The sequence below is a fragment of the Liolophura sinensis genome, chromosome 8 (genome assembly GCF_032854445.1).
Source record: "Liolophura sinensis isolate JHLJ2023 chromosome 8, CUHK_Ljap_v2, whole genome shotgun sequence".
Taxonomy (NCBI): Eukaryota; Metazoa; Mollusca; class Polyplacophora; order Chitonida; family Chitonidae; genus Liolophura; species Liolophura sinensis.
Window position 1 is genome coordinate 46,486,804 of NC_088302.1, and position 20,822 is coordinate 46,507,625.

The following is a 20,822-nucleotide window of genomic DNA, read 5'->3' on the forward strand; positions in this document are numbered from 1 at the left end:
ATGCACGTAAGCAGATAGATCTGTCAGCAACCCAAAATAATGTCGCCTTTCTACAAGTGAAATATTCTTGATTGCGGCGAAAATCAAAAAAAAATATAATAATAATAATAATTGGCAACCATTTGGGCGATGGTTACTTCTCTGTACCATTGTCCTCTAAGGATGCATATAAGGCCGAGAGTAGTTAACGTGGGCAGTTCTTATGTGCTTTTAATAGCAGAAGATTTGTGGTAGTTTTCCTTTATTTCACTTGGTAGAATGCTAGACATGGGATCATGAAATTCGACTCAATTCTTCTACTAGAACATCTTTGCCACAGTCATAATGATAAATCCCGCTTATCGCGCGAAATAAAAGTCATGGATACATTTAAGGAAATGCCACAGGTATGCGTGAGTAAAGATTTGGCGATCTCGAATTGGAGATCGTCTTTGGCGCCCATCAGGTCAAGTCTAATCATAGTTCAAACAGACACTTCGTTTGCTATGAACTCGATACATAAATCGTTGATAATGGCAGCATACATCTATTGGGAATATAAATAAATAGATATATAAAGAATAGGTATTAATATGCAGAAAACACAAAGTACTCAAAAACAAAAACCCATATACCTGAAGGATATAACGAATTACCTATAATTTCATCTACAAACAACGCATAGTTTTTCGACAAATATATAATGAATGCTACAATAATATCTTACACCTACAACTACATAAAGATACCAAAATGCATGCCAAATTAAATCTCTACAGTGGTACATATGCCTTGGTTTAGTTCCTTCGGTGTTATTTTTGAAGGGAAATTTATACTTATGTTTTTAGCTGGCGTATTTTGTGCAGCACAATGTTAAGAACCATTGGACAATGGAAAGAGAATTACATAGTATGACCTATAAAATTGCACAGCGATTGTGTTCTCTCAGTTGGCGTCTGGCTGAGCTAGAACACAAAAGAGTGCGAGGTGTTTTCTACGTTCATGCAGACATATTGAACTGCACCAATACAATGATCAGAGTAGCTGGAAGTGGTCATATGATCTGCATATTAACATACAACAACATAAAACAAGGCAAACCCCATGCCTGGCTCAACGGCAGAATCCTGCTTTATGCAGGAATACAATGTAATAAAAGACTTACAGCATATAGAGTAAAACCAGAGTGGTGTGGTAGTTAACAAACGGCCCCTTGTAAATTTAAATACGGCCTGTTGTAAGTTTAAAGATTTTTAAAAGGATGCTTGTTGCTGCCCCGCTTGGCGCTCTCCAATAAGAGGTTAGATCAAGGAAGCAGAATTGGCCCGATGTCAGTATAATATGACAGGGTGGGGGGTCTGGTGTCCTCGGCATAATACTTCAGTGGCGGCAGTACTTTAGCGACATGGACTCGCCCTGCCACAAGAAGACAGGGTGTATGTATACTGTTCTTGTAAGTGCTTAGAAAGTAGCAATATAGACACCCTACAGCAGCATGGCCTAAGCAGAATAAAGTGAAAACTTAGATTTGGTAGCAAAGGTACCAAACAGCTCGCCTGTAGGAGACACGTGAATGCAAAACCTCGGCTTAATACTTACCTGTATTGAAATCGTAAATTTGGTTATTTACAGTAACTAATATGCACACAGAGGATCAAGGATGGGATATCCTCCTTGTGTCACAGTGCGTTACATGCATGTAAAACTTCAGGCCAATACATGCGGTACTTATTTAGATACCACCCCTAAATTTTTTTAACTTTCATTCTAACACACAGTTGACGAAGTGAGAAATTTGGTAACTTAATATTCACATTAAATTAAATAACGGTATTTAATATTCACACACCGTATCAGCGATGGAATATCCTCCTCGTGTTATTATGTTCTACATGTGTGCAAAAGCTGGGTTTAATACATACAGCACTTTTTGAGATAATACCCCAAACATTTTGTTTAACATTGTAAAACACATCACATTAAGTCGGGAATTCAGTAATTTACGGTATTTAATACGTATACACCAAATCAATTATGGAATATTCCCTCGTGTTATTGTGCTCTACGTATATGCAAACCCTGATCTCAATACCGGCAGTACTTTTGAGACATCACCCGTAACGTTTTGTTTAACATTGCTTTCCCTGTGATTGCACGTCGACGCCGACGCACGGGGCACGTCATAAGCTACGCGTGTACTTTGTACAGGCGAGCTTAAATTCAGTGATGTTAACTGAGATATATTAGAACTACTACCACATTTCACTGGGAACTCACCTGCTCTAGTATGAGAACTGGGAAATTCCTATTAATGAAAATGGAAACATAATTGCAGAATATGTCCTCCAAATACAGCGATTGTTTTCCCTCAGCTGGTATCTGACTGAGCTATAACACAGGTAAAGAGAGCCAGGTGTTTCTACGTACATCCAGACAAGTCGAACTGCACCAATGAAATGGTCAGGGTAGTTGGAAGTGGTTATATGTTCTGCTTTCCAGGTCAACGTAACTGTTCAGTTAACATGTTCTGTTAACGAGAGTAACTTTGGCGCGCAAAAACTGCTAACTTGTTTGCATGATCCACCCCACTGTGCCACAGGTCACAAGAGGTTCTGTCAACATTAACCAGCTGATATCCGCTTTGTAGGTCCACCGTTGGTTTACGACAAATAAACAAACGGATGATCATTTGCTCCCGATGCCGGCGTCAGCTGTCTCTGTCGCTTTTCATCATGTCACCACTAGAATGCTCAAAACACTACCGGCACTGATTTGGGGTTGCTCTCCAGGGATGCTGTGGAACAACATCAATAGCAACAGCATCCCGTTGTGTCTAAAGTCCTGCTGTTATGATTCTTTCGTCATTTTTAATAACATGCCATACACAGAGTCTCAGGGTTCATACAGTATAAATTACGGCCCAGGGATAGTAATATCCATACCATCTGATATACGTTTTTAATTCAGAGTGCGTCAGAATAAAATGCCATTGCCCTGAGCTTTCCATTTCATATGAATGTTTCCAATTACTTGAGTTGCAGGTCGCTTATAGCTGTGTAGTGGTACCATGTCGGGAGGCTGAACATTTTGCTTGCTGTATGTTTAATGAACATGAACAATACGCCAAACGCCGGATGAGGCGATCTAGCAAAATGGTGTACATGTTCAGAAATGGCGATGGAAAACATAGAATTTGCTACAGGGCGAAGCTGCCAAAGCTGAAGCAACGTATTCTGTACGACGTCTCAAAGAATGATTCGCGTCTGTCTCTTTCCTTCATCAGTAGACTAGGATTACTCAAAAATAAATGTATGATCCGTGCACAGATTTGATTAAATCTGCATTTGGGGAGAGCTGTTGTTGACATTCATTAGATTGAACTAAAACACTGTTGTTCCAAGAAAGAAAGAGGAAATTGCCACAGCAATATATCCTGTTTCTGTTGACTCTGATCGTATTAGTCACTTTCGGGTGATTTCTTTGAGTATTGGGCGAATTGGTATTCAGATGATGTATTAAACCAACAAAACTGCGGCAAAACAGCACGCCTTGTTGAGTCATATGTGGCCAAAAATCCAATAATGTGACGTATAATATTTGAAACATCCTCCGAGTCTGAAGGCTGCATTAAATTTCTCACGGTCGATGACTGACAAATGAACCACCTTTAAAACTACATTTTACTACCCAATATCCAATAATTACGTAAAACATTGGTTGAACATTCTAACCAGCCTAATATGCAAACTTGTGCACGGATCAGACAGGTTTTCGGTCTGTGAAAGGCCAAATAATAATCCCGTAATTCCCTCATTACGCACAAGCTCTGCATGGATTGGGCTGCTTTTCAAAATGTATCTATGATTCCGTACAGCGACATTTTATTAAAGTAGGATACTGCAAGAAAACCAAAGGTGACAGACAGGCAAACAAACAGACACAGGGACGGTCAAATCCAAATTGATATGCCTCCTTTTCGTTGGCTGGTATGAGCAAAACTCATGTTGGGCATGTCTTTATTTGTACAATCAAAGTACAGCAACATCTGAATACTACATTACATGACTGAGTTCAGCCAAGGTACAAGCCATCATTCAGAACCCTGAACAGCGGGTTATTAAGAGATGAATAAAGAGTGAGTTAGACAGTTGATGGTACAGCACTGTGATAGGATCTGGAAGCCATGGTTCTTTACCACTCATGGTAACATATAAGGTCGAGAAGGCACGCACCAATTGTTATTATGCACAATTATAACAGCCAAGTCCGGGAAAATGACACTGTTTAATTACCGATAATGAGATCAAGACGAATGTCATCCCATACGATTACATACAGCATAAATAATGGAAAGGGGATGATGTTACATCCTATTACAATATATGTACAATATTCTGACAGACTCGGAGCTTGCTATTTCACAAGCAGAAGAGTAGAAGCGCTATGCTTTTTTCCCAGTACTTATTCCCACAATCTACCAATCGTTTTGCCGATGCATGGGGCAATCCGATTAAGATTGTACAGCATTCCAACCCCTCATAGATCTGCGTACAGCTCCGTGCTGAAAAAAGGTGGACAAACATCAATACTAAGTTCATGGCACCGGCAAACCATTGTTACATAACATTAAAACGACTCGTGTCATAATTTGTTGGGGTAACCCGAAAAATTTCACAACATGAAAATCATGCTGAGGCTCATAGACCCTACAAACCTATAACACGTACCAGCAAAACCTCTTGACTGAATCAGTTGTGGTTGGATTCGATCACCTGACATAATTATTCAAGAACTAGCTTCCCGAAGTTTCTCTTGTATTGACAACCGTCACTCAAAATAAACAGCAAAGGATTATTTTGAAGCAAGTATTATTATAAAAGATTTAATGAAGTTTTCCTCTCCCTCCTTCCGACATTCCCAACTGCAAATAAACTTAAAAAAAAGAGTTGAATAAAAAGGCTAAGTCAAAATAAAGACAATAGTTGACGACCGGGATGGCGTTGTCTGGCACAGTGCCAGCACAGTAGAGACACGATGTCAGTCCAGTAGAGAAATATGTACCTTCACTTTATAAGTATATCAAAACCAATATTCCATGGATTTTGTTCCATAGAATCAGCCCAGTCAAGTATATCAAGTAAAGAATAGTAGACCAGGCTGACTCAATTACAGTCCAGCCTAGACTTAATGGCAGGCTCCCGGGAACCCAATAACAGTGTCCCAAAATGTGTAGCTGATTTTCGTGCTGAACTAGCTGAAGAGAACTGAAAAGCATTCAACCATTTTTTTACTTAAGACAGGTTTTTCATAAGTTAGTTCAGTTAGATTTTTAACATGATGAAATAATTAACTTCACTCGTAAAGACCAATCTGATTTGAGACCATTGGGTGAAAACACACAACGTTTGCTTGAAATGGAATTGAGTTTAATAGTATATTGGTCGGTAAAAAATGCAAAAGCTACTTCAAATACGTGCGCCCCGTTCTCTTTTCGTGGGGCTTTGGAGACAATAAGCGATTGACGACGCTCGTGCAGTGTAGCTTTCGTTAGGAATCACTGTAAATCAGTTGAGTTCGCATGTTGTTACACGTGCAAATGTTGCGCTAGTTGCTAGCCAACGCACCACGCCGTTACCATCTTTAAAGCAAATGTTTATGTCCTTAATACATCCTCAACTCGACTCTACAATGACAACAACTCGCCGTCTTCTTATTCACAAGCTCTGTTCACGGGGTGTACGATACAAGTCGCTGTGTAAACGGGTAGCGTCCTCATTGACAACACTGAACAGAAACACCTGGGTATTCACGATGCAAAAGCTGGCTAAAGTATAAAAACAACACTGTCTCTCTTCAGAAAGCAAACCTATTCGCCCTTTTGTAAGAAAAAGCGTAAACAGAAGCTAGCTGCTTTGCAAACGAAGCATCCACAAAGATTAACTGCCTTGATTAACCTTTTCGCGTTCGTTGCTTAGACACGTCAGTTTATATTTGGCACTTCAAACCTTTGGTCGGAAGTTATTGCTGTTTCTGATGGGTTACGTGTCAACACATTGACAGTTTTAAACAAGCATACTATAGTTTAGTGTTGGTAGGATGCCTGATGAGATCTAATAGATTGTTACACCTTCAAAAGCAATCCAGCTGTCAGATACCACCTTTAAAATGATGTTCCTTGAGAAGGAAGATTATTTACAGTTTCATAATTAGTCTGTCATGAGTTTTTAACACAACTTTCACCAATAAATATCAGGGAAGGTCTTATTTCAAACGTCCCTTTCGCAGAACAAACTATATATCAAGTCATAAACTCAGGTATAGATAGATTTACGCTGTTTAATGAACAAAAATTTTCTAAAGTTCTGAGTGGAGCCTGGATATTCAATGTATGACCCTCTCAATCTTTTACCTGCACTGTCACAGAGATGTATACCCTTATGCACTTATCGATCTGGAAAGTTGGCATTAATTTAATGAAACCAAAAAGCATTTGACTGGTGATATACGTCGTACTCACTTATACCGATAGCGGCCAGCATTATGTTGAGAGGACAGGGCACCACAAAGTAAAAATATGTTATTATTTACGGATGAAATGAGCACTGACCAGCTTTACACTGAATTGTCACTGGGCAGGAAAAGTATGAAACAACATGGTTAGGCTTAATGGGATTTAATGCTGGAATTAATGAAAACAAATTTGGATAAGTCTGCCATGGTTCTGAGGCTGTGTTATATTCGTACTACCCGAAATTTAAGTCAGAAGAACACAATAGCATTTGTTTTTCATTCACTAATGCATGTGCATATAGGGGAAAGTGCACTTGCAAATGAACATTAGGATCAATAGGTGATTAATGAACACCAGATTATGATTATGAAGGATCGGTACTTTTAAAACCTGAATATACCCCTGAGTGTAAACCTGCATCACAGCTTAATGTGCAAATTCCCCGCTACAGACAAAGGGGTCGTACTTTGTATTTCTGTAGTATCTGGCAATGATGAACAATCGTTAAAAAAATATTGGATCCATACACGGATCGAGTTGATTACCAGTCGCTATGCACAAAACTTCAGTTAACAGCATGTATAATATTTTCTCTAAAGTTGCTGACAGATAAACGGACAGAAAGACAGATGGACCGACAGACAGAAAACCAAAAAAAACATAACCCCCTTGGTGGAGGTAGTGAATGAACTGCACAACAGCGCTGTTCACAGACGATTATATTCACGGTGCTTTTTTCAGCAACGGTGTATGCTTTTTTTTCTGCAAAACCAGCTAAATGTACACTAGCACTGACCCTCCGCTGTATCTTACCCCAGTGGAGAGTGAAGTGTTGTTAGCAGTTTAGTGATGAATGACACTTTGGCTCTGGACTTAATCGAGGCAATTGTTTCGTAGCGCAAGCCATGAATTATGGATCCTTGACGGGTTGTAATTTCGCGTGGGATTTGTGCGTACAAGATCCTCTGTCGCAGAGAGGCCTTGTACTGCTGTGAAAGCGACATCCCATACTAAATATGTATGAGGTACTAGCGATAGGGGATTGATAACACGGGAATCTCTCCTTCACGTAAATTTCTCACTCTGGAAATTGGAAACTAGCGCTTAAGTTCAAATTTAAGTTCAGGAAAAAAGTCACAAGTTAAGACTAATTCTGACAAGTGTAAGACAGCTCTTTGTTCCTGATGCCCGAGTGGTATCTGGCATCATGCAACCAAGCTATTCTTGAGCACATCGTGAACACCATCCAAAAATCAAAGCAAAAATAAGTATTTGCCAACGCCCGAGTTCAGTCTACTACAAACATCATGTAATCCCATGGTTGTTTACCGATGGGGCTTAATCAGCCAGAATGTCAGAATGGGGCAAATATAAACACTGAGAATTACTAGAAAGCCAGGGCTAAAGGTTATGACATTGTTATCCGATCGAGCAGCTCAACCAAAGGATTAGAATGATTATATATGGGAAATATTTGTACTGTTATTATCAGTTAGGAACTCACTGTGTGTTGCATCTGTGTTGTTATTCATGTTCACGGCGAAGAGACATGTGCATGGTAATATCTGGGTCACTAACTTATAACGTTCCACATCTGTTCATCTTTAAACATTAACTTGTAGTCTTATTCCCCTTCTAGCTACAATGGTAAACGTAAACGTTCAGCATTGCTAACAACGCTCAACGTATGATGACAGTGCTGTCCCAAAAGTAATTTTCAGACTTAGCATACTTGTGTTGTCAAGGCAAACCTCATAGCATCATCGCGAATTGGAGTAAAAATTCAGCGCCATCTTTACCAAACGCTGAACGTAAAATGGCAAATGAAGTGATTTACTGGTCGTAATGTTTTATAGAGAGCTTTGTTTCTAAGCACTCACTCACTCATTTTATTAAATGTGTTATCACAGGGTTTCTCATCTTAACAAATATTCAGACATCCTTGAATAAATTCCAGCTTAACGCAAAATGATAAATCGATTGTGCAAAATTCTTTGTTTTAATATCGGTGGAGTACAGCATTGTAAAAATGTTTAAAGTAGATTGTACGAAACTATTTAACTTTTTTTAATGTTTGAATTAGTCGGCATTGAACATGGTTTGTGTTGTCCATGTTTGCCTATAACACAAAAGCCACACGTTTGTTCGCTAGTTGGGACAAAACACCAATAACCTCTTCTACAAACGCCGTGATTACACGATACTAAGGCCAAAAGGTCATGCCAATCAACCCGTATTGTCTGTATTGATATAATCAATAGACGCAATTAGCATTTGGTATGAATCACATGGCTAAGCAATTCAATTTTCCGGGTCATTCGCAGCGGGATGCAAACAAGACTGTCAGTCCGCATTAAATAATAGATGAGAAAACCGTTGACCGACATGCGGGCATGACATATACAGTCACACGAAGAAAGTTACTTATTGATACTCCACTTTTTTTAAAAATTTATTCAAAGAATTTGATAAAGTATTCATTGAAAAGTACTCGACACTGTATACATTGTTATCCGTTGTCTGGGTCTGGTGGCCGCAATAAATATTAAGTAGTGATCTTTACCAAGACAATATTACATGATTTATAGGAGTAGTCACGTGTTTTGCTGGTTTAAAATATTAACGGTTGTTTCACATCAACTGTTGAATTCTAAGGGGTTTTTGACTGGTGAATTCCACATAATATATCATATGAATTTCAAAAAAAAAATGTATAGAAATAAATTCAGCACTAAAAACAGTGGTGCTGATTAACAGCATAAGTGCCCTAGTGTTATGATCAACAGCCCAAGTTGATCTAACCATCAACATTGTATTTGAATGAAAGCTGTAACAAAACATGATCATTCGAAGTGACGATTACAGTAAGGCACGATCCAACTTCCTCTACCTACAAACATAGTTCGTAAGTGATTTATTTGCTTGACTGATGCGTAAGAATCTTTGACTTAAATGGTGCCCACAAGCTTTGAGTGGAGAACCCAGAGATTTAGTGGAAAGCATGTGGTCTTGAATGGGCGTAAGACCATCGCTTATTGTTTCCATAACTCTGTGTTATGAACACTGTCTCATGAACAATAAGAACGGTATATTCTACAGATTCCCCGTCCGAAGGCCCGGGTTGAACCCACACTGAGTGTGTATCGCGTCCGGGAGTAGGCCTCTGAGCCACATCCCCTTGCCCTATTACTGTGAATGGTTCTTGATTATGGTGTAACAATACCAATCAAACAAAAAAAAAAGAAAATCCTAGCAAAAGAAGAACAACGAACTTTTCAGGTCTCCACTAAAGTCTTTATGGATAGACTAAGTGTATTTAGATAATAGCTAGCAGTTATTATACGTCTAAATGCAGGGAAAGCTAATAAAGCGTTGTCTCATCCAAATGGCTAATTTCAGCCTTCAGCCAGGCAGACGGAGAAATGGCACAATCGGCCATAATCGACCAAAGTTCATTGCAAAGACATGAAGCTGTCTTCTAGTCCCGGACTAAGCTGTCATATATGTCAGCTTCAATAAGTCATATAATAGATACTGAGACGGCTCTGTGAGATTCTATGATATTATAGATCGTCCTGTGTCTTCTTCTATTCTCCATTCATTACTCATGTTTACACATTTTCGGGGACTAATGGGACTGCTGAAATTTCCATTAACAAACTTTTATCGAGTTTAATCGACCGTCGCTATATGGGATGAACACTTAGCTGATTAAAACGTGTGTGTATACTGTGGAGGCTTTGGACATGCCGGACAATATATCCTCTTCCGGAAATGGCTATCACTTCATTATATCGTGTTAATGGACAAAGACAGGATGACCTGTGCGCTGGCAAACAGTGCCAGTCACGCCCCTTCGCAACACATATACAGCTGTCCATTGTGCACTGTGTGACTTCAGAGACATCCTGTCACCGTCACAGTGAGAATATAATGAGTGTTACCCTGGAAACGTGACCACAACACATCAGTGCGAGTCACGTTGGAATCAGATACCGGGCAAGAGAGTCACAGCAGGCCTTTTTGGTTGGTGTACGGGTGTGCAATAAAAGAGATGAAACCACGAGCTCAGGGAATTTTAGAACCGACTGTTAAAACATTAAAATACACAAACAATCAAACGTTACATTGGAATGCTGACTAGAGACTACAGCATGGTGAGTTGTCGCCAGAGCAGCGAGATTTGATAGCTGTCAAATGGTCACACGTGACTGATGAAATACGGTCTCTTGCCAGTTTACCTGTCAGAGTTTTATTCCAACTGTTCATGTGGTAGCAAATTACACGCCTCCCAGCACCACGACTTGAACGGAAATCGGTGACAAAATGCAGGCATGTTGAATGTAATTTATTAGACATTTCTAGTTTAGAATTACTCAAAATGCTGTGATGTCATCACATTTAACAAGCCAGAGCAACCAAAGCGCGATAGTTGACAAATGCTCACACGATAAAAGCTGGTCTCCCGTCGGTTTGCATACCGTTAAGATGTATTTTAGCTGTTAACGTAAATTCTTAAATAGTAGCTACTCCAGTAGCATGGTTTAAGCAGAATTGGGTAAAGAAAAATGCAGTGATGTTAAATGTAATTTATTAAACGCCCCTAGCATTACTCAAAATAACATCAACACTAGACTGTCTGACTACTACTGATGACAGACAGAACACTCACATTCCTGTCTGAATTCATTAAAATCGACTGTGTACATTATGGTGTTCCTAAAAAAATTATTTGGCACCTTTGTATCTCAACCTGTTCGAGCGAGTTCGAGCAGATTTGTTCATCTGCGATTATAATAAATTATTTCCATTTTCATTTATTATGCGACAAAATTGTTCTGTGACGCAAATGAAGGCGAGCACATAAAGAGAGAAAGACAGAGAATGTTTAGCAGGGACTGCACGGAAAGGAGAAGACAGAAAATAGATACGCTTTATTTCTATGACTGCAACCGAACGATATCTACATATTTCTCTATTGAGGAAAGGAAAGATGTACCGAGGTGTTAGTCTACGGAGGATGGTGAGAGCAAGAGAGACAAGCTAAACGTTTTGTACTACAGACAAGATAGGCAGGTTAAATGTCTGGTGTTGCAAGTAAAAAAATGTTCCTCAAGGCGGTGGGATTAGGACAGAATGAGGGAAGGTATTTGAAGTATGTCGAATTACACTTATCAAATAAATCCTCAGTGTCATAGAATCATGTTTCACCTTAGATACAAAACAACTGTATTCCTGTTTTATGCCGGATTATACTTGATGTCTAACACAAAGGGATTATTTACCATTCTGTGCGCCAAGAAGGTACATGCACCTTGGAAGCTGGGTTAATGTATTCTGGAAAGCTTTTGGATACCCTTGGGGACAGGAATGTGTAATTGTAAAGGCTGAGTATTGGACAAAGACCTATGGGAATTTTTATTCATTATCTCCTCTAGCGTATTTCACTCCAACCAAAAGCAGAGATGAAGTTGTTACGCTTGGTGTATACACCTTTGACAAGCAGAAAAGGCGAAGAGACTTTATTGGCAATGGGAGCTAATAGTAACCTGAACGTATACTTGTTTTTTCCACCCAAGTTTACCATTCTAGACAGTTAATCCAGTCGATCTTCTAGAAAGGATAATCCCTGTTGGAAAGGCAGCTGTAATTTCTATTATTACATGTCGCAAAGAGAAAAAAGGAAATGGAAGCAGACTTTGAAAAATAGATGATCTCTATTCTTGTGGCTGCAATGGTCGCGGTAACTATCGGTTAGGGAAATCCAAAAAGGCTAATACATTAGTTTACCAGCTCGCATTATCACGCAATATTCCTTCTTTCAAAGATTCGGCACAGTGCAGAAGGAACATGGAGGGTGTACTTTGGTGAAGTACAGTAAGTCAAAAACTGGATTATGATTATTTTAAGAGCAAATGTTGTGTTAATAAACCAAGAAGTTGAATATCCATAAGGAACGTCGCGTTAATTTCCTCACTATCTTCTAACTGCCACTGAAAGCAGTTATTTTAACAGCGTTACCATGAGTTATATAAATTTAACGGAGTGGGGTATGATAATCCAAGGCAAATCTGAACGCCAAGTCCAACATTCGTATATCAGTTGTTAAGAAAATCATGAATGCACGTTCCAAATTCAGGCAAACCATGAACTAAAGAGTTGTGTTGCCAGATATTCTGTCACCAATACAGCATGACAACGTTTTGTCGCCTTATGCTCGTGGCTTTCTGTAATACTCTGGGGAGGCCACATTTGCAAGTAATGGAATAATTAATCGATAACACATGGTATAACTGGAACACAACACGTAACCGTAACACGCACAAAGATGGGTAAACAAAGCATCCACTTCTACGGGAATAAACTTTAAAAATAGCATTTAATAGTTCTGCTTCTTCTTCTGCATCAAACTCTTTGCAAGCTAAGTAGTATAAACCAATTTTGCCAATTTCTAGTTATATCACTGGAAACATTCATTGTGTCTTAAAGAAATACACTTTAACGATAAAAAAGCAGATCACTACCCTTTCGTTACCCGCTCATAAAGAACCAGATACAGAACTGTGAAGTAATTCATGAGAGCTAACCAGCGCCTACATACCTCAAAACGCCCGACAGCTGGCATACACTTTAGTCAGAAGGATGAAAAAGAAAACATTTTCCAACAGAAGGTAAAAAGCAATAAAACGAGTTTAGAGCAAATGGTTACTGCAATGAATATACCTCCAGGCAGAGTTGATGCCTCTTTGACAACTGGTAGTAACAAAACAACTTAAACCCAGGCGTAAACGAACTAGAATATAAAGGACTTTAGAGGACATTTAAGATATGTGTTGGCGCAAGAGTTGCTTTCTCGAGCACCGCTCAGATAATGTAGCTAAATGACTTCTGCTTAAGCCATGGTGCTAGGGCGCGTGCATCATGCTACTATTACTTTGCCTAATGTTACCTGGGCAGTTAGATTAAAACCGTGAATAAGGTAAATTGAAAACATACCGTATTTCACCCGTAACGTGTAACCATTTGATAGCTATAACATTGTCCTCACGACTCTGGATTTGATTTCCATGCTGTGGTTTTTATATTATACCGAAAACGTGATGTCACAAAACCCTTGTGTCATTGTCATGCGCATATTACAGGCATACATACGTATTGCACTAGATCTGGAATAAACCAAACAAGGATGATTCCCACATTGCCTTGTCAGGTGGGACACTAAACAGCACGTTTTAGATCATTATTATTTTATTCACAAATCCAATGAAGAAAACGACTAGCATATGCTGTCCTGTTCAGTCTAGTGCCTGCGGATTTTATGTACTATACTGCTGAAGCTGATATGGGCTGTACATATGAGATATTTCATGGTCACAACATAGCCTGACAGCTAAGCATTACTTCCACGAGAAAACCCAACCGAATCGCACAACTAGTAAAAAAAAAACCACTGGCGTCAATACAACATTAATGAAAGCTGTAGAAAATTCTACCGATCCACTGGGTCTACCAGCAATCTGTGGTAATTTTTTGTTACATCTTTCTTCCACATAGAATGATGATGGTTGTTACCTTTCTGATTAACTTGGGCTATTGATCATAACAGTAAGGGCCTCCGTGCTCATGTTGGCAAACTCTCTGGCCGTACGTGAGAAGGTGTACAGCGACCTGTGGATGGTCGTGGGCTCTGTCCGGTTTCTTCCCACTATGATACTGGCCGCCGTCGTATAAGTGAATTTATTTCTTAAGTACGGCGTAAGACTTACATCCAGTAAATAAATACCGATCCACTAAAATATAAACCAAAAATACACCTTTGCATTTCGAATTAAACAGTCTAAAAGAGTCGGATTTTTGTTCTACAAAATCCGATGAAATCAAATATTTATTTACCACTGAGAAGAGCTGATCACGAACATATTAGCCATAAACCAGTGTCATTATTTATCGTTTGGATGGTGTTCCCGAAACCCAAAAAGAACTATCGCGCTACATCATACACAGTTTTAGTCGTATCAGCCCCACCAAACCAGCGAAAACTGGATTTGAAACGGTGGTTTCATTTGGAAGGAGCTAGTTGTCTTCTGAAAGGGACCAATCAGATTGCTAGACTAACGAGTGGATTGTATTATGGTATAAAAAATTGAGAATGAAAAATCAAATAGCACCTGACGCAACACGATGACAAATTGTTACATAAAGCTCCTACATAAACATATGCAAAAGCTTTCTCTATTTTTTGTCATGTACAGATGGTACATGTGTACTGAAAATGTACCAGAAGTATGAGCCGTTCATGCAGTGCATCACATTTTAACCACAGCTGTTTATGTTCCATATGATTCAGCTAAATAAACAACTGATGTATGCTTTATGACATTATCATACTCACAGATTCACTTCTACACCGGCAACGGTTAACTCATTGTCGATAGGGGCCACGCAACGGTCAATAGCTTATTATAGCAAACTGTATCAATGTAAACATTTTGCAAGAGGTAAAAGCTGAAAACTTATATCGAATGACAGATGAAATAAATCCGGCATATGTTCGTCAGACCTCTCAGCAGAGAGAAATGTTTTACATCCAAAATTGAATGTGTGCCGAATAGGTGGATTTTATCATTATACGTGCACTTTACGTTTTACATCTTTTCGATGATAGTTGCACTTCCAATAAACTGATATTAACATCCCGCTTATATGACTGCGGTTGGGTTTATAAATGTGTGAAACTGGCCCCACACCGATGGAAAGCAGTGACCCTTAAGAAGGTATTTGATCAACCTTCCCACGTAAAACTGCATCCTTAGCAGAGCTCAATTCAAAGACGCCACCCTATTACTCCAGCACAGAGAGGACCACAAAAACAACCGCACGATCGTCTAGTCATACCTCATGTATTTCTAATCTACCCTTCATTTCATATTTCATTTCTCGTTGCAAGACGATCAGCAGTGGGATGAGTAGTATTTCCAGTTGTAATGTCAGTAATGATGGCGGGAAAATGGAAACAGAATATTGCCGACTACCAAAATTTAGTTTACCGATACATGAATGACTTTTTAGCACGTTCCTTTTGCTATTTGAGTATATGGCTCGAATTTAATGATCTTGTTGCACTGCAAGTCGTTTCTGCGCAAAAAGAAAATGCTAGTGCCATTGACAGTGATTGACAGTCATTGATTATGATGATACATGTTAATTTTTTCTCTTTTTGATTCCTTAAATATGTATTTAGAGTCATAATGGATGTTTCTCACAGCGTATATTACAGACAGATCTTACGTGTCATTGCAACATCCACTTATACAAACCATAACTATGGAAGTCGGATAAGGCCATCACCGTACCATGATGCGAAGCGATGGTACGATGGCACGATGCCACGAAGCAAATGCTAGCTGTCTTCATGTCAATTGGCTTCAAGTGGCAGGGTAAACAATTGAGCAAAGGTACCCCACCTTTTAGTTGCAGATACTTTTGCTTAGTCGTTTCCATAGAAACAAGACCCTGGACATAGTTTGTTTCTGATTGCTGTCGCTGCAGGGCAAACACCTTCGATCGTGACAAGAAAAAAGTGATGGATTTGTCAGCAAGTTAGAGTTATAAACTCAGTAATAATATTTATGAGTTAATATTACGTCAGCAGTATTATGTTCTCTGTCGTTATGTACATTAAGTGAAACAAACTTGTATGCCACACGGTGAAAATACGGAAAATTGGAACACCCGTGAGACTGGCTGATAGAGTGGGCCGTTAAAGCCGGTGTAATGGCACACAGAAGAGTATATTTACTACAGTACTATATTTACGCCGGGGCCGGATGTGAACCATTTATCACTGGGAACATGCTTAGATAGAGACCGCCCATTACCCAGATGCCTTCGCCATTGCAAAGAGGGTTTTCGACAAAATATCAGAAAATCCCCTTCATTATGGTATCAAGATTGCGCCTTTTACAGCTTTGAATCACCACAGCTTTGAATCTTGTCAGTTCGCGAATACGTATTTAGGACTAGAGAAGATAGGACTATAGCAAGGTAAATTTGTTTCATCGTAAAAATTAAACAGTATGTAAACTGTGCAAGCGGTGTGATATCTGCTGATAACAGCTTCCGGAAATCATCCAACACCCCAAGTAAGAGGCTGGATGAATCTAACTGCGAAAGCAGATGTGTGAGTCCAAGGCTATCCAATGTGGGTATAAGACTGGATGAAGTAGCATGTGAACTGTATAAATGAACTGTACAGCTCCCGAAAAGCCTGGAAGTTAAACGTTGCAATGATCAAACCGCATTAACAGAACTGTGCATTCAGGGTTATCGTGTTGGGAGCCTACAGTAAGAGAGGTACAGCCTACTCACATGTTTGATAGGTCAGTGCCAGCCCACCACAGTAATACTTCCCTTTCTTGGTTGGTAATCAGACTTGTCCGCTCGTGGAATGCTCGCCTTTCACATGGCGATGCCGTTCACGTGGTGTTGATGCTCCAACACTGCTATAGCACTGTTGAAATGCTGCCTCTGAGCCTTTTGTATATCTACATCTAGCGACTTGGTCTCACTGCCATACAGGGCAGGCGGCCGATCAATACAGACTCGAGGAACCACAGCTTCCACAGCTTCTGACCGAGTTCACACGGGGACATCAAGCCAACAGGCAGAACGTTAGTACTGTGTGGTTTGCCTCACCCAGTAACGCTTGCCTACAGACTTCAATATACACTGGAGGTGTGGAGTCCGTTGAATGGACGGAGAACGGAAACCAACAAAGGCATGAACTTGTATATGTATCGTGTATTTTGTTATGGTTAACATTTTTATTTTGTTTCAAGTGTATTGTTCTTGCTAGAGAAGATCTTATTTAAGGGAAAGTGTGTTATGAAAACAATAACCAAATACTTTTGGGTTCTTCCGTCATTAAGAAGCGATTTCTTACGTTAGATGGTTACAGAAACATTTCTCTACTCCTGTGAGCAAATACTTTTGGGTCCTTCCGTCATTAAGAAGCGATTTCTTACGTTAGATGGTTACGGAAGTTTCTCTACACCTGTGAACAAATACTTGTGGGTCCTTCCGTCATTAAGAAGCGATTTCTTACGTTAGATGGTTACGGAAACATTTCTCTACAGCTGTGAGCACATACTTTTGGGTTCTTCCGTCATTAAGAAGCGATTTCTTACGTTAGATGGTTACGGAAACATTTCTCTACACCTGTGAGCAAATACTTTTGGGTTCTTCCGTCATTAAGAAGCGATTTCTTACGTTAGATGGTTACGGAAACATTTCTCTACACCTGTGAGCAAATACTTTTGGGTTCTTCCGTCATTAAGACGCGATTTCTTACGTTAGATGGGTAGGGAAACATTCCTCTGCAGCTGCCAGCAAATTAATTATCCTAATTACCAATTAATTCGTTATCCGTATAACTAAATCAATAGTGAAGACTATATATCTGTCTACATTCATGTCTGCATTGTTTAAATTCTTTTTCCACGAACTTGCAATATTCTGTACGAAGACAATGCCGTTTCTTGCAGAAAGGCAAAGTCTAATATTTTCCTCAGCCTTATTGTACAGTGTAACCTTTATCCAAATTTACTTCCACCGAGCGACCCTGCATTTTAATTGAACTATCTACGAAATCCTTCGCGGCGGGGAATTAAATGTGACTGTAACTCACTTGATAACGAGGGCGGTGATCAAAGAACTGTGGCTCCTATGTGAACATTCCAGCTGTATCAATTAAAAACAGAGAGAAGGTCAATATGAGCAGGGTACAACGACCTACACACTAATTGATTACATCTAATAACAGCCAAACCCGCTTACCTAATGAGTGGAGAGCTCCGCTTCGAGTTTAGTGAAGCTTTATATCTGTAAAATAAAAACCACAGTAAATAAAAGTATATTAGTACGTGTCAAAGGTCATTCTCTACCCGTAAGCTTAATTAGTAGCGTACGAACATGGATAATAGGTATTAAAGTCAGCACAGTGCACGCTGGGCCCTTGTTCTCGTGTCACTAGGTGGCACAACACACCAAACTCTCCTTTGACCCTAAGGGTCAAAACTTCTTGGTTTTACTACGGTCAGCAGGTGACGCATTGATCTGTGATTTATTCAATACGTCGACAAACACAGGCGATGGAGTTTATATTCAGACTGATTGAAAGCTCAGTTATGATGCAACCAAACACATTATTTTGTGCAATTACTGTTTCTGAGAGATATAATATGTTTATTTTGATTATTTGATTGCCTTGGATGATAATTACGCATTATTCTCTCGAATCGGTTTTTTTTAACGAAATGATCGAGATGCTTCTGAGATCACAATTACTGACAGTCTGCAACTTGCAGAATTAGTGCAGTTATTCAAATTAAATGAGTCTTTCCTTCAAGGTGATCAAGACTATTTCAGTGATATGATGGCGATCAGGTATATGGGCTGCGAAAATAATGCAAAACCCGGCAAGAACCCGGCATGATCAACCTCTTGACTTAAAGCCATAATCTAATTTGGAAGATCGGGATTAGAGCATGTTGCCCTTCATTTGGTCAAAGGCCATCCGGTGTAGGGAGAGAGACGCTCAAAGCTCGGCATACAACATAAGACACAATTCTACTCACCACGACTTCTCGTCCACCAGTGCGATTGCTGTGAGTTCAAGCCCAACTCATGGTGACTTCCCCGTGTGTGGGAAGGTCTGTCAGCACCTGTGGATGGTGGTGTGTTTCCCCGGTTTCCTTCCACCATGATCCTAGGTGCTGTCGTATAAGTGGAATATTCTTGAGTACGTCGTAATCTGCGGAATGTTTGCGGCGCTAAACGTTGCAGCTTACGGAGAATTAATAGGGGCGTGAGGAAATTTTAGAGAGAGATATTGTTACCGCACGTTATTTGAGAAAACCAAAGAGAATCTAGCACTAAATTATATAGTGGCACTTGAAAAGGTATTTGGTGGTAGGGAGGTTGAGGGGTTGGGGCTGTGGCCCACGTTCCTCCCGTTTCCGACGTCACTGACTATTGGCGAATGTGACCACACCGTACGAACATTTGAGTCGCGCCTTAAACTTCATAGTGTTTTTCCGAGCTATAGCTTGCTAAGCACATACAATTATTAATTGTTTTTCATGGCATACTGAAGAAGTTTTAAATTATACGATGGGGACAAAACATATAGTAGGAGGAACTTGAGCAGAGCCCCGTAGAAAGCCACGTACATCCGCAGGTTGCTGACAGAATCTCCCTATGTACGACCGGAGAGGAGCCAGCATGAGCTGGATTTAAACTCACAGCGATCGCATCGGTGAGAGGGCCGGGGTGATTTGTTTTCTTGGGGTATAATGTCGGTTTCACTTGACCTCGGAGCCCCCCACATATAATTATAGATCAACTTACCATAGAACAGTAGTAGCCGTTTCACCTCACGGGTGCCCCTGGTGTTTTGCGCAAGAATATTCTTGTGCAGTATTGAAGAGAAATAAATGGCTAATGTGACTTGCAGCTGTGTTTATGGTTGTCATGACTGAATGTAACAACGGGATATGAACATATATACAAGCAGTCTAGCCTGAACAAGCACGATTCAAAAGCAAACTCTAGCACATCAGTAAATGTTTTGTGGAATTCTTTTTTATAAGTAGTTTTACATCAGGTTATTGATGCCAGTATTGTCATAAAAGCAGGGATATTTCTGAAACGTGATCTATGGAAGTCCTGAACAACAAAACATCTTTATGTCCCTGATATTCCCTGGTATGGAGATGAAGTATTAACGGGCTTACATAAACCAATAATTATTTATCAAAACTTAAGTGCAAAAAATTTTATCGTCTGGAACGCTGTTAGCATGGCGTTTAATGATTTACAGAGAAAAACACTGTTTGCTTTAACGATTAATCTAAATGTGATATTCAGGCATTAAACATGGACGTGCTGCCCGCATACTTTAATTAAATGCACTATAGATACAGGACTACACATCAATGGGGAACCCTTCCTGCCGATAGTCATGCGAGCCTAGGCTGTATAGTCTATTGTATGTATGCTTGGAGTTTTACGTCGTGCTTAACAATTTTTCAGTCATGACGACAAGGAGTCTTCAGGTGTGTACATATAGGCCTAATGTGTCTCCTCGTGGCAGAGCAAGTCCGTACCGCCAAAGTGCTGCCGCCAATGAAATGTCATGCCGAAGACTCCAGAAGTGAAGCTCGAACCAATCACCTCGAGCTAACCACTCCTGTTTCCCAGTTCTATCCTCAGTGTTGAGTGCCAAGCGACGCAGCAACAAGTACGATTATTAAAGTCTGTGCTGACCCGACCA

General features: G+C 39.8%; 1 protein-coding gene across 1 annotated transcript in view; it reads right to left on the reverse strand.

The window, feature by feature from the left end:
• The window catches only part of LOC135472943 (glycine receptor subunit alphaZ1-like), a 36,165-nt gene extending 19,249 nt beyond the window's left edge, over positions 1 to 16,916 (reverse strand). The window contains exon 1 of the mRNA XM_064752681.1: positions 16,859 to 16,916. The gene's annotated coding sequence lies outside the window, so the exon portion shown is untranslated. The remainder of the gene's footprint in view (positions 1 to 16,858) is intronic.
• Positions 16,917 to 20,822: the final 3,906 nt, after the last annotated feature.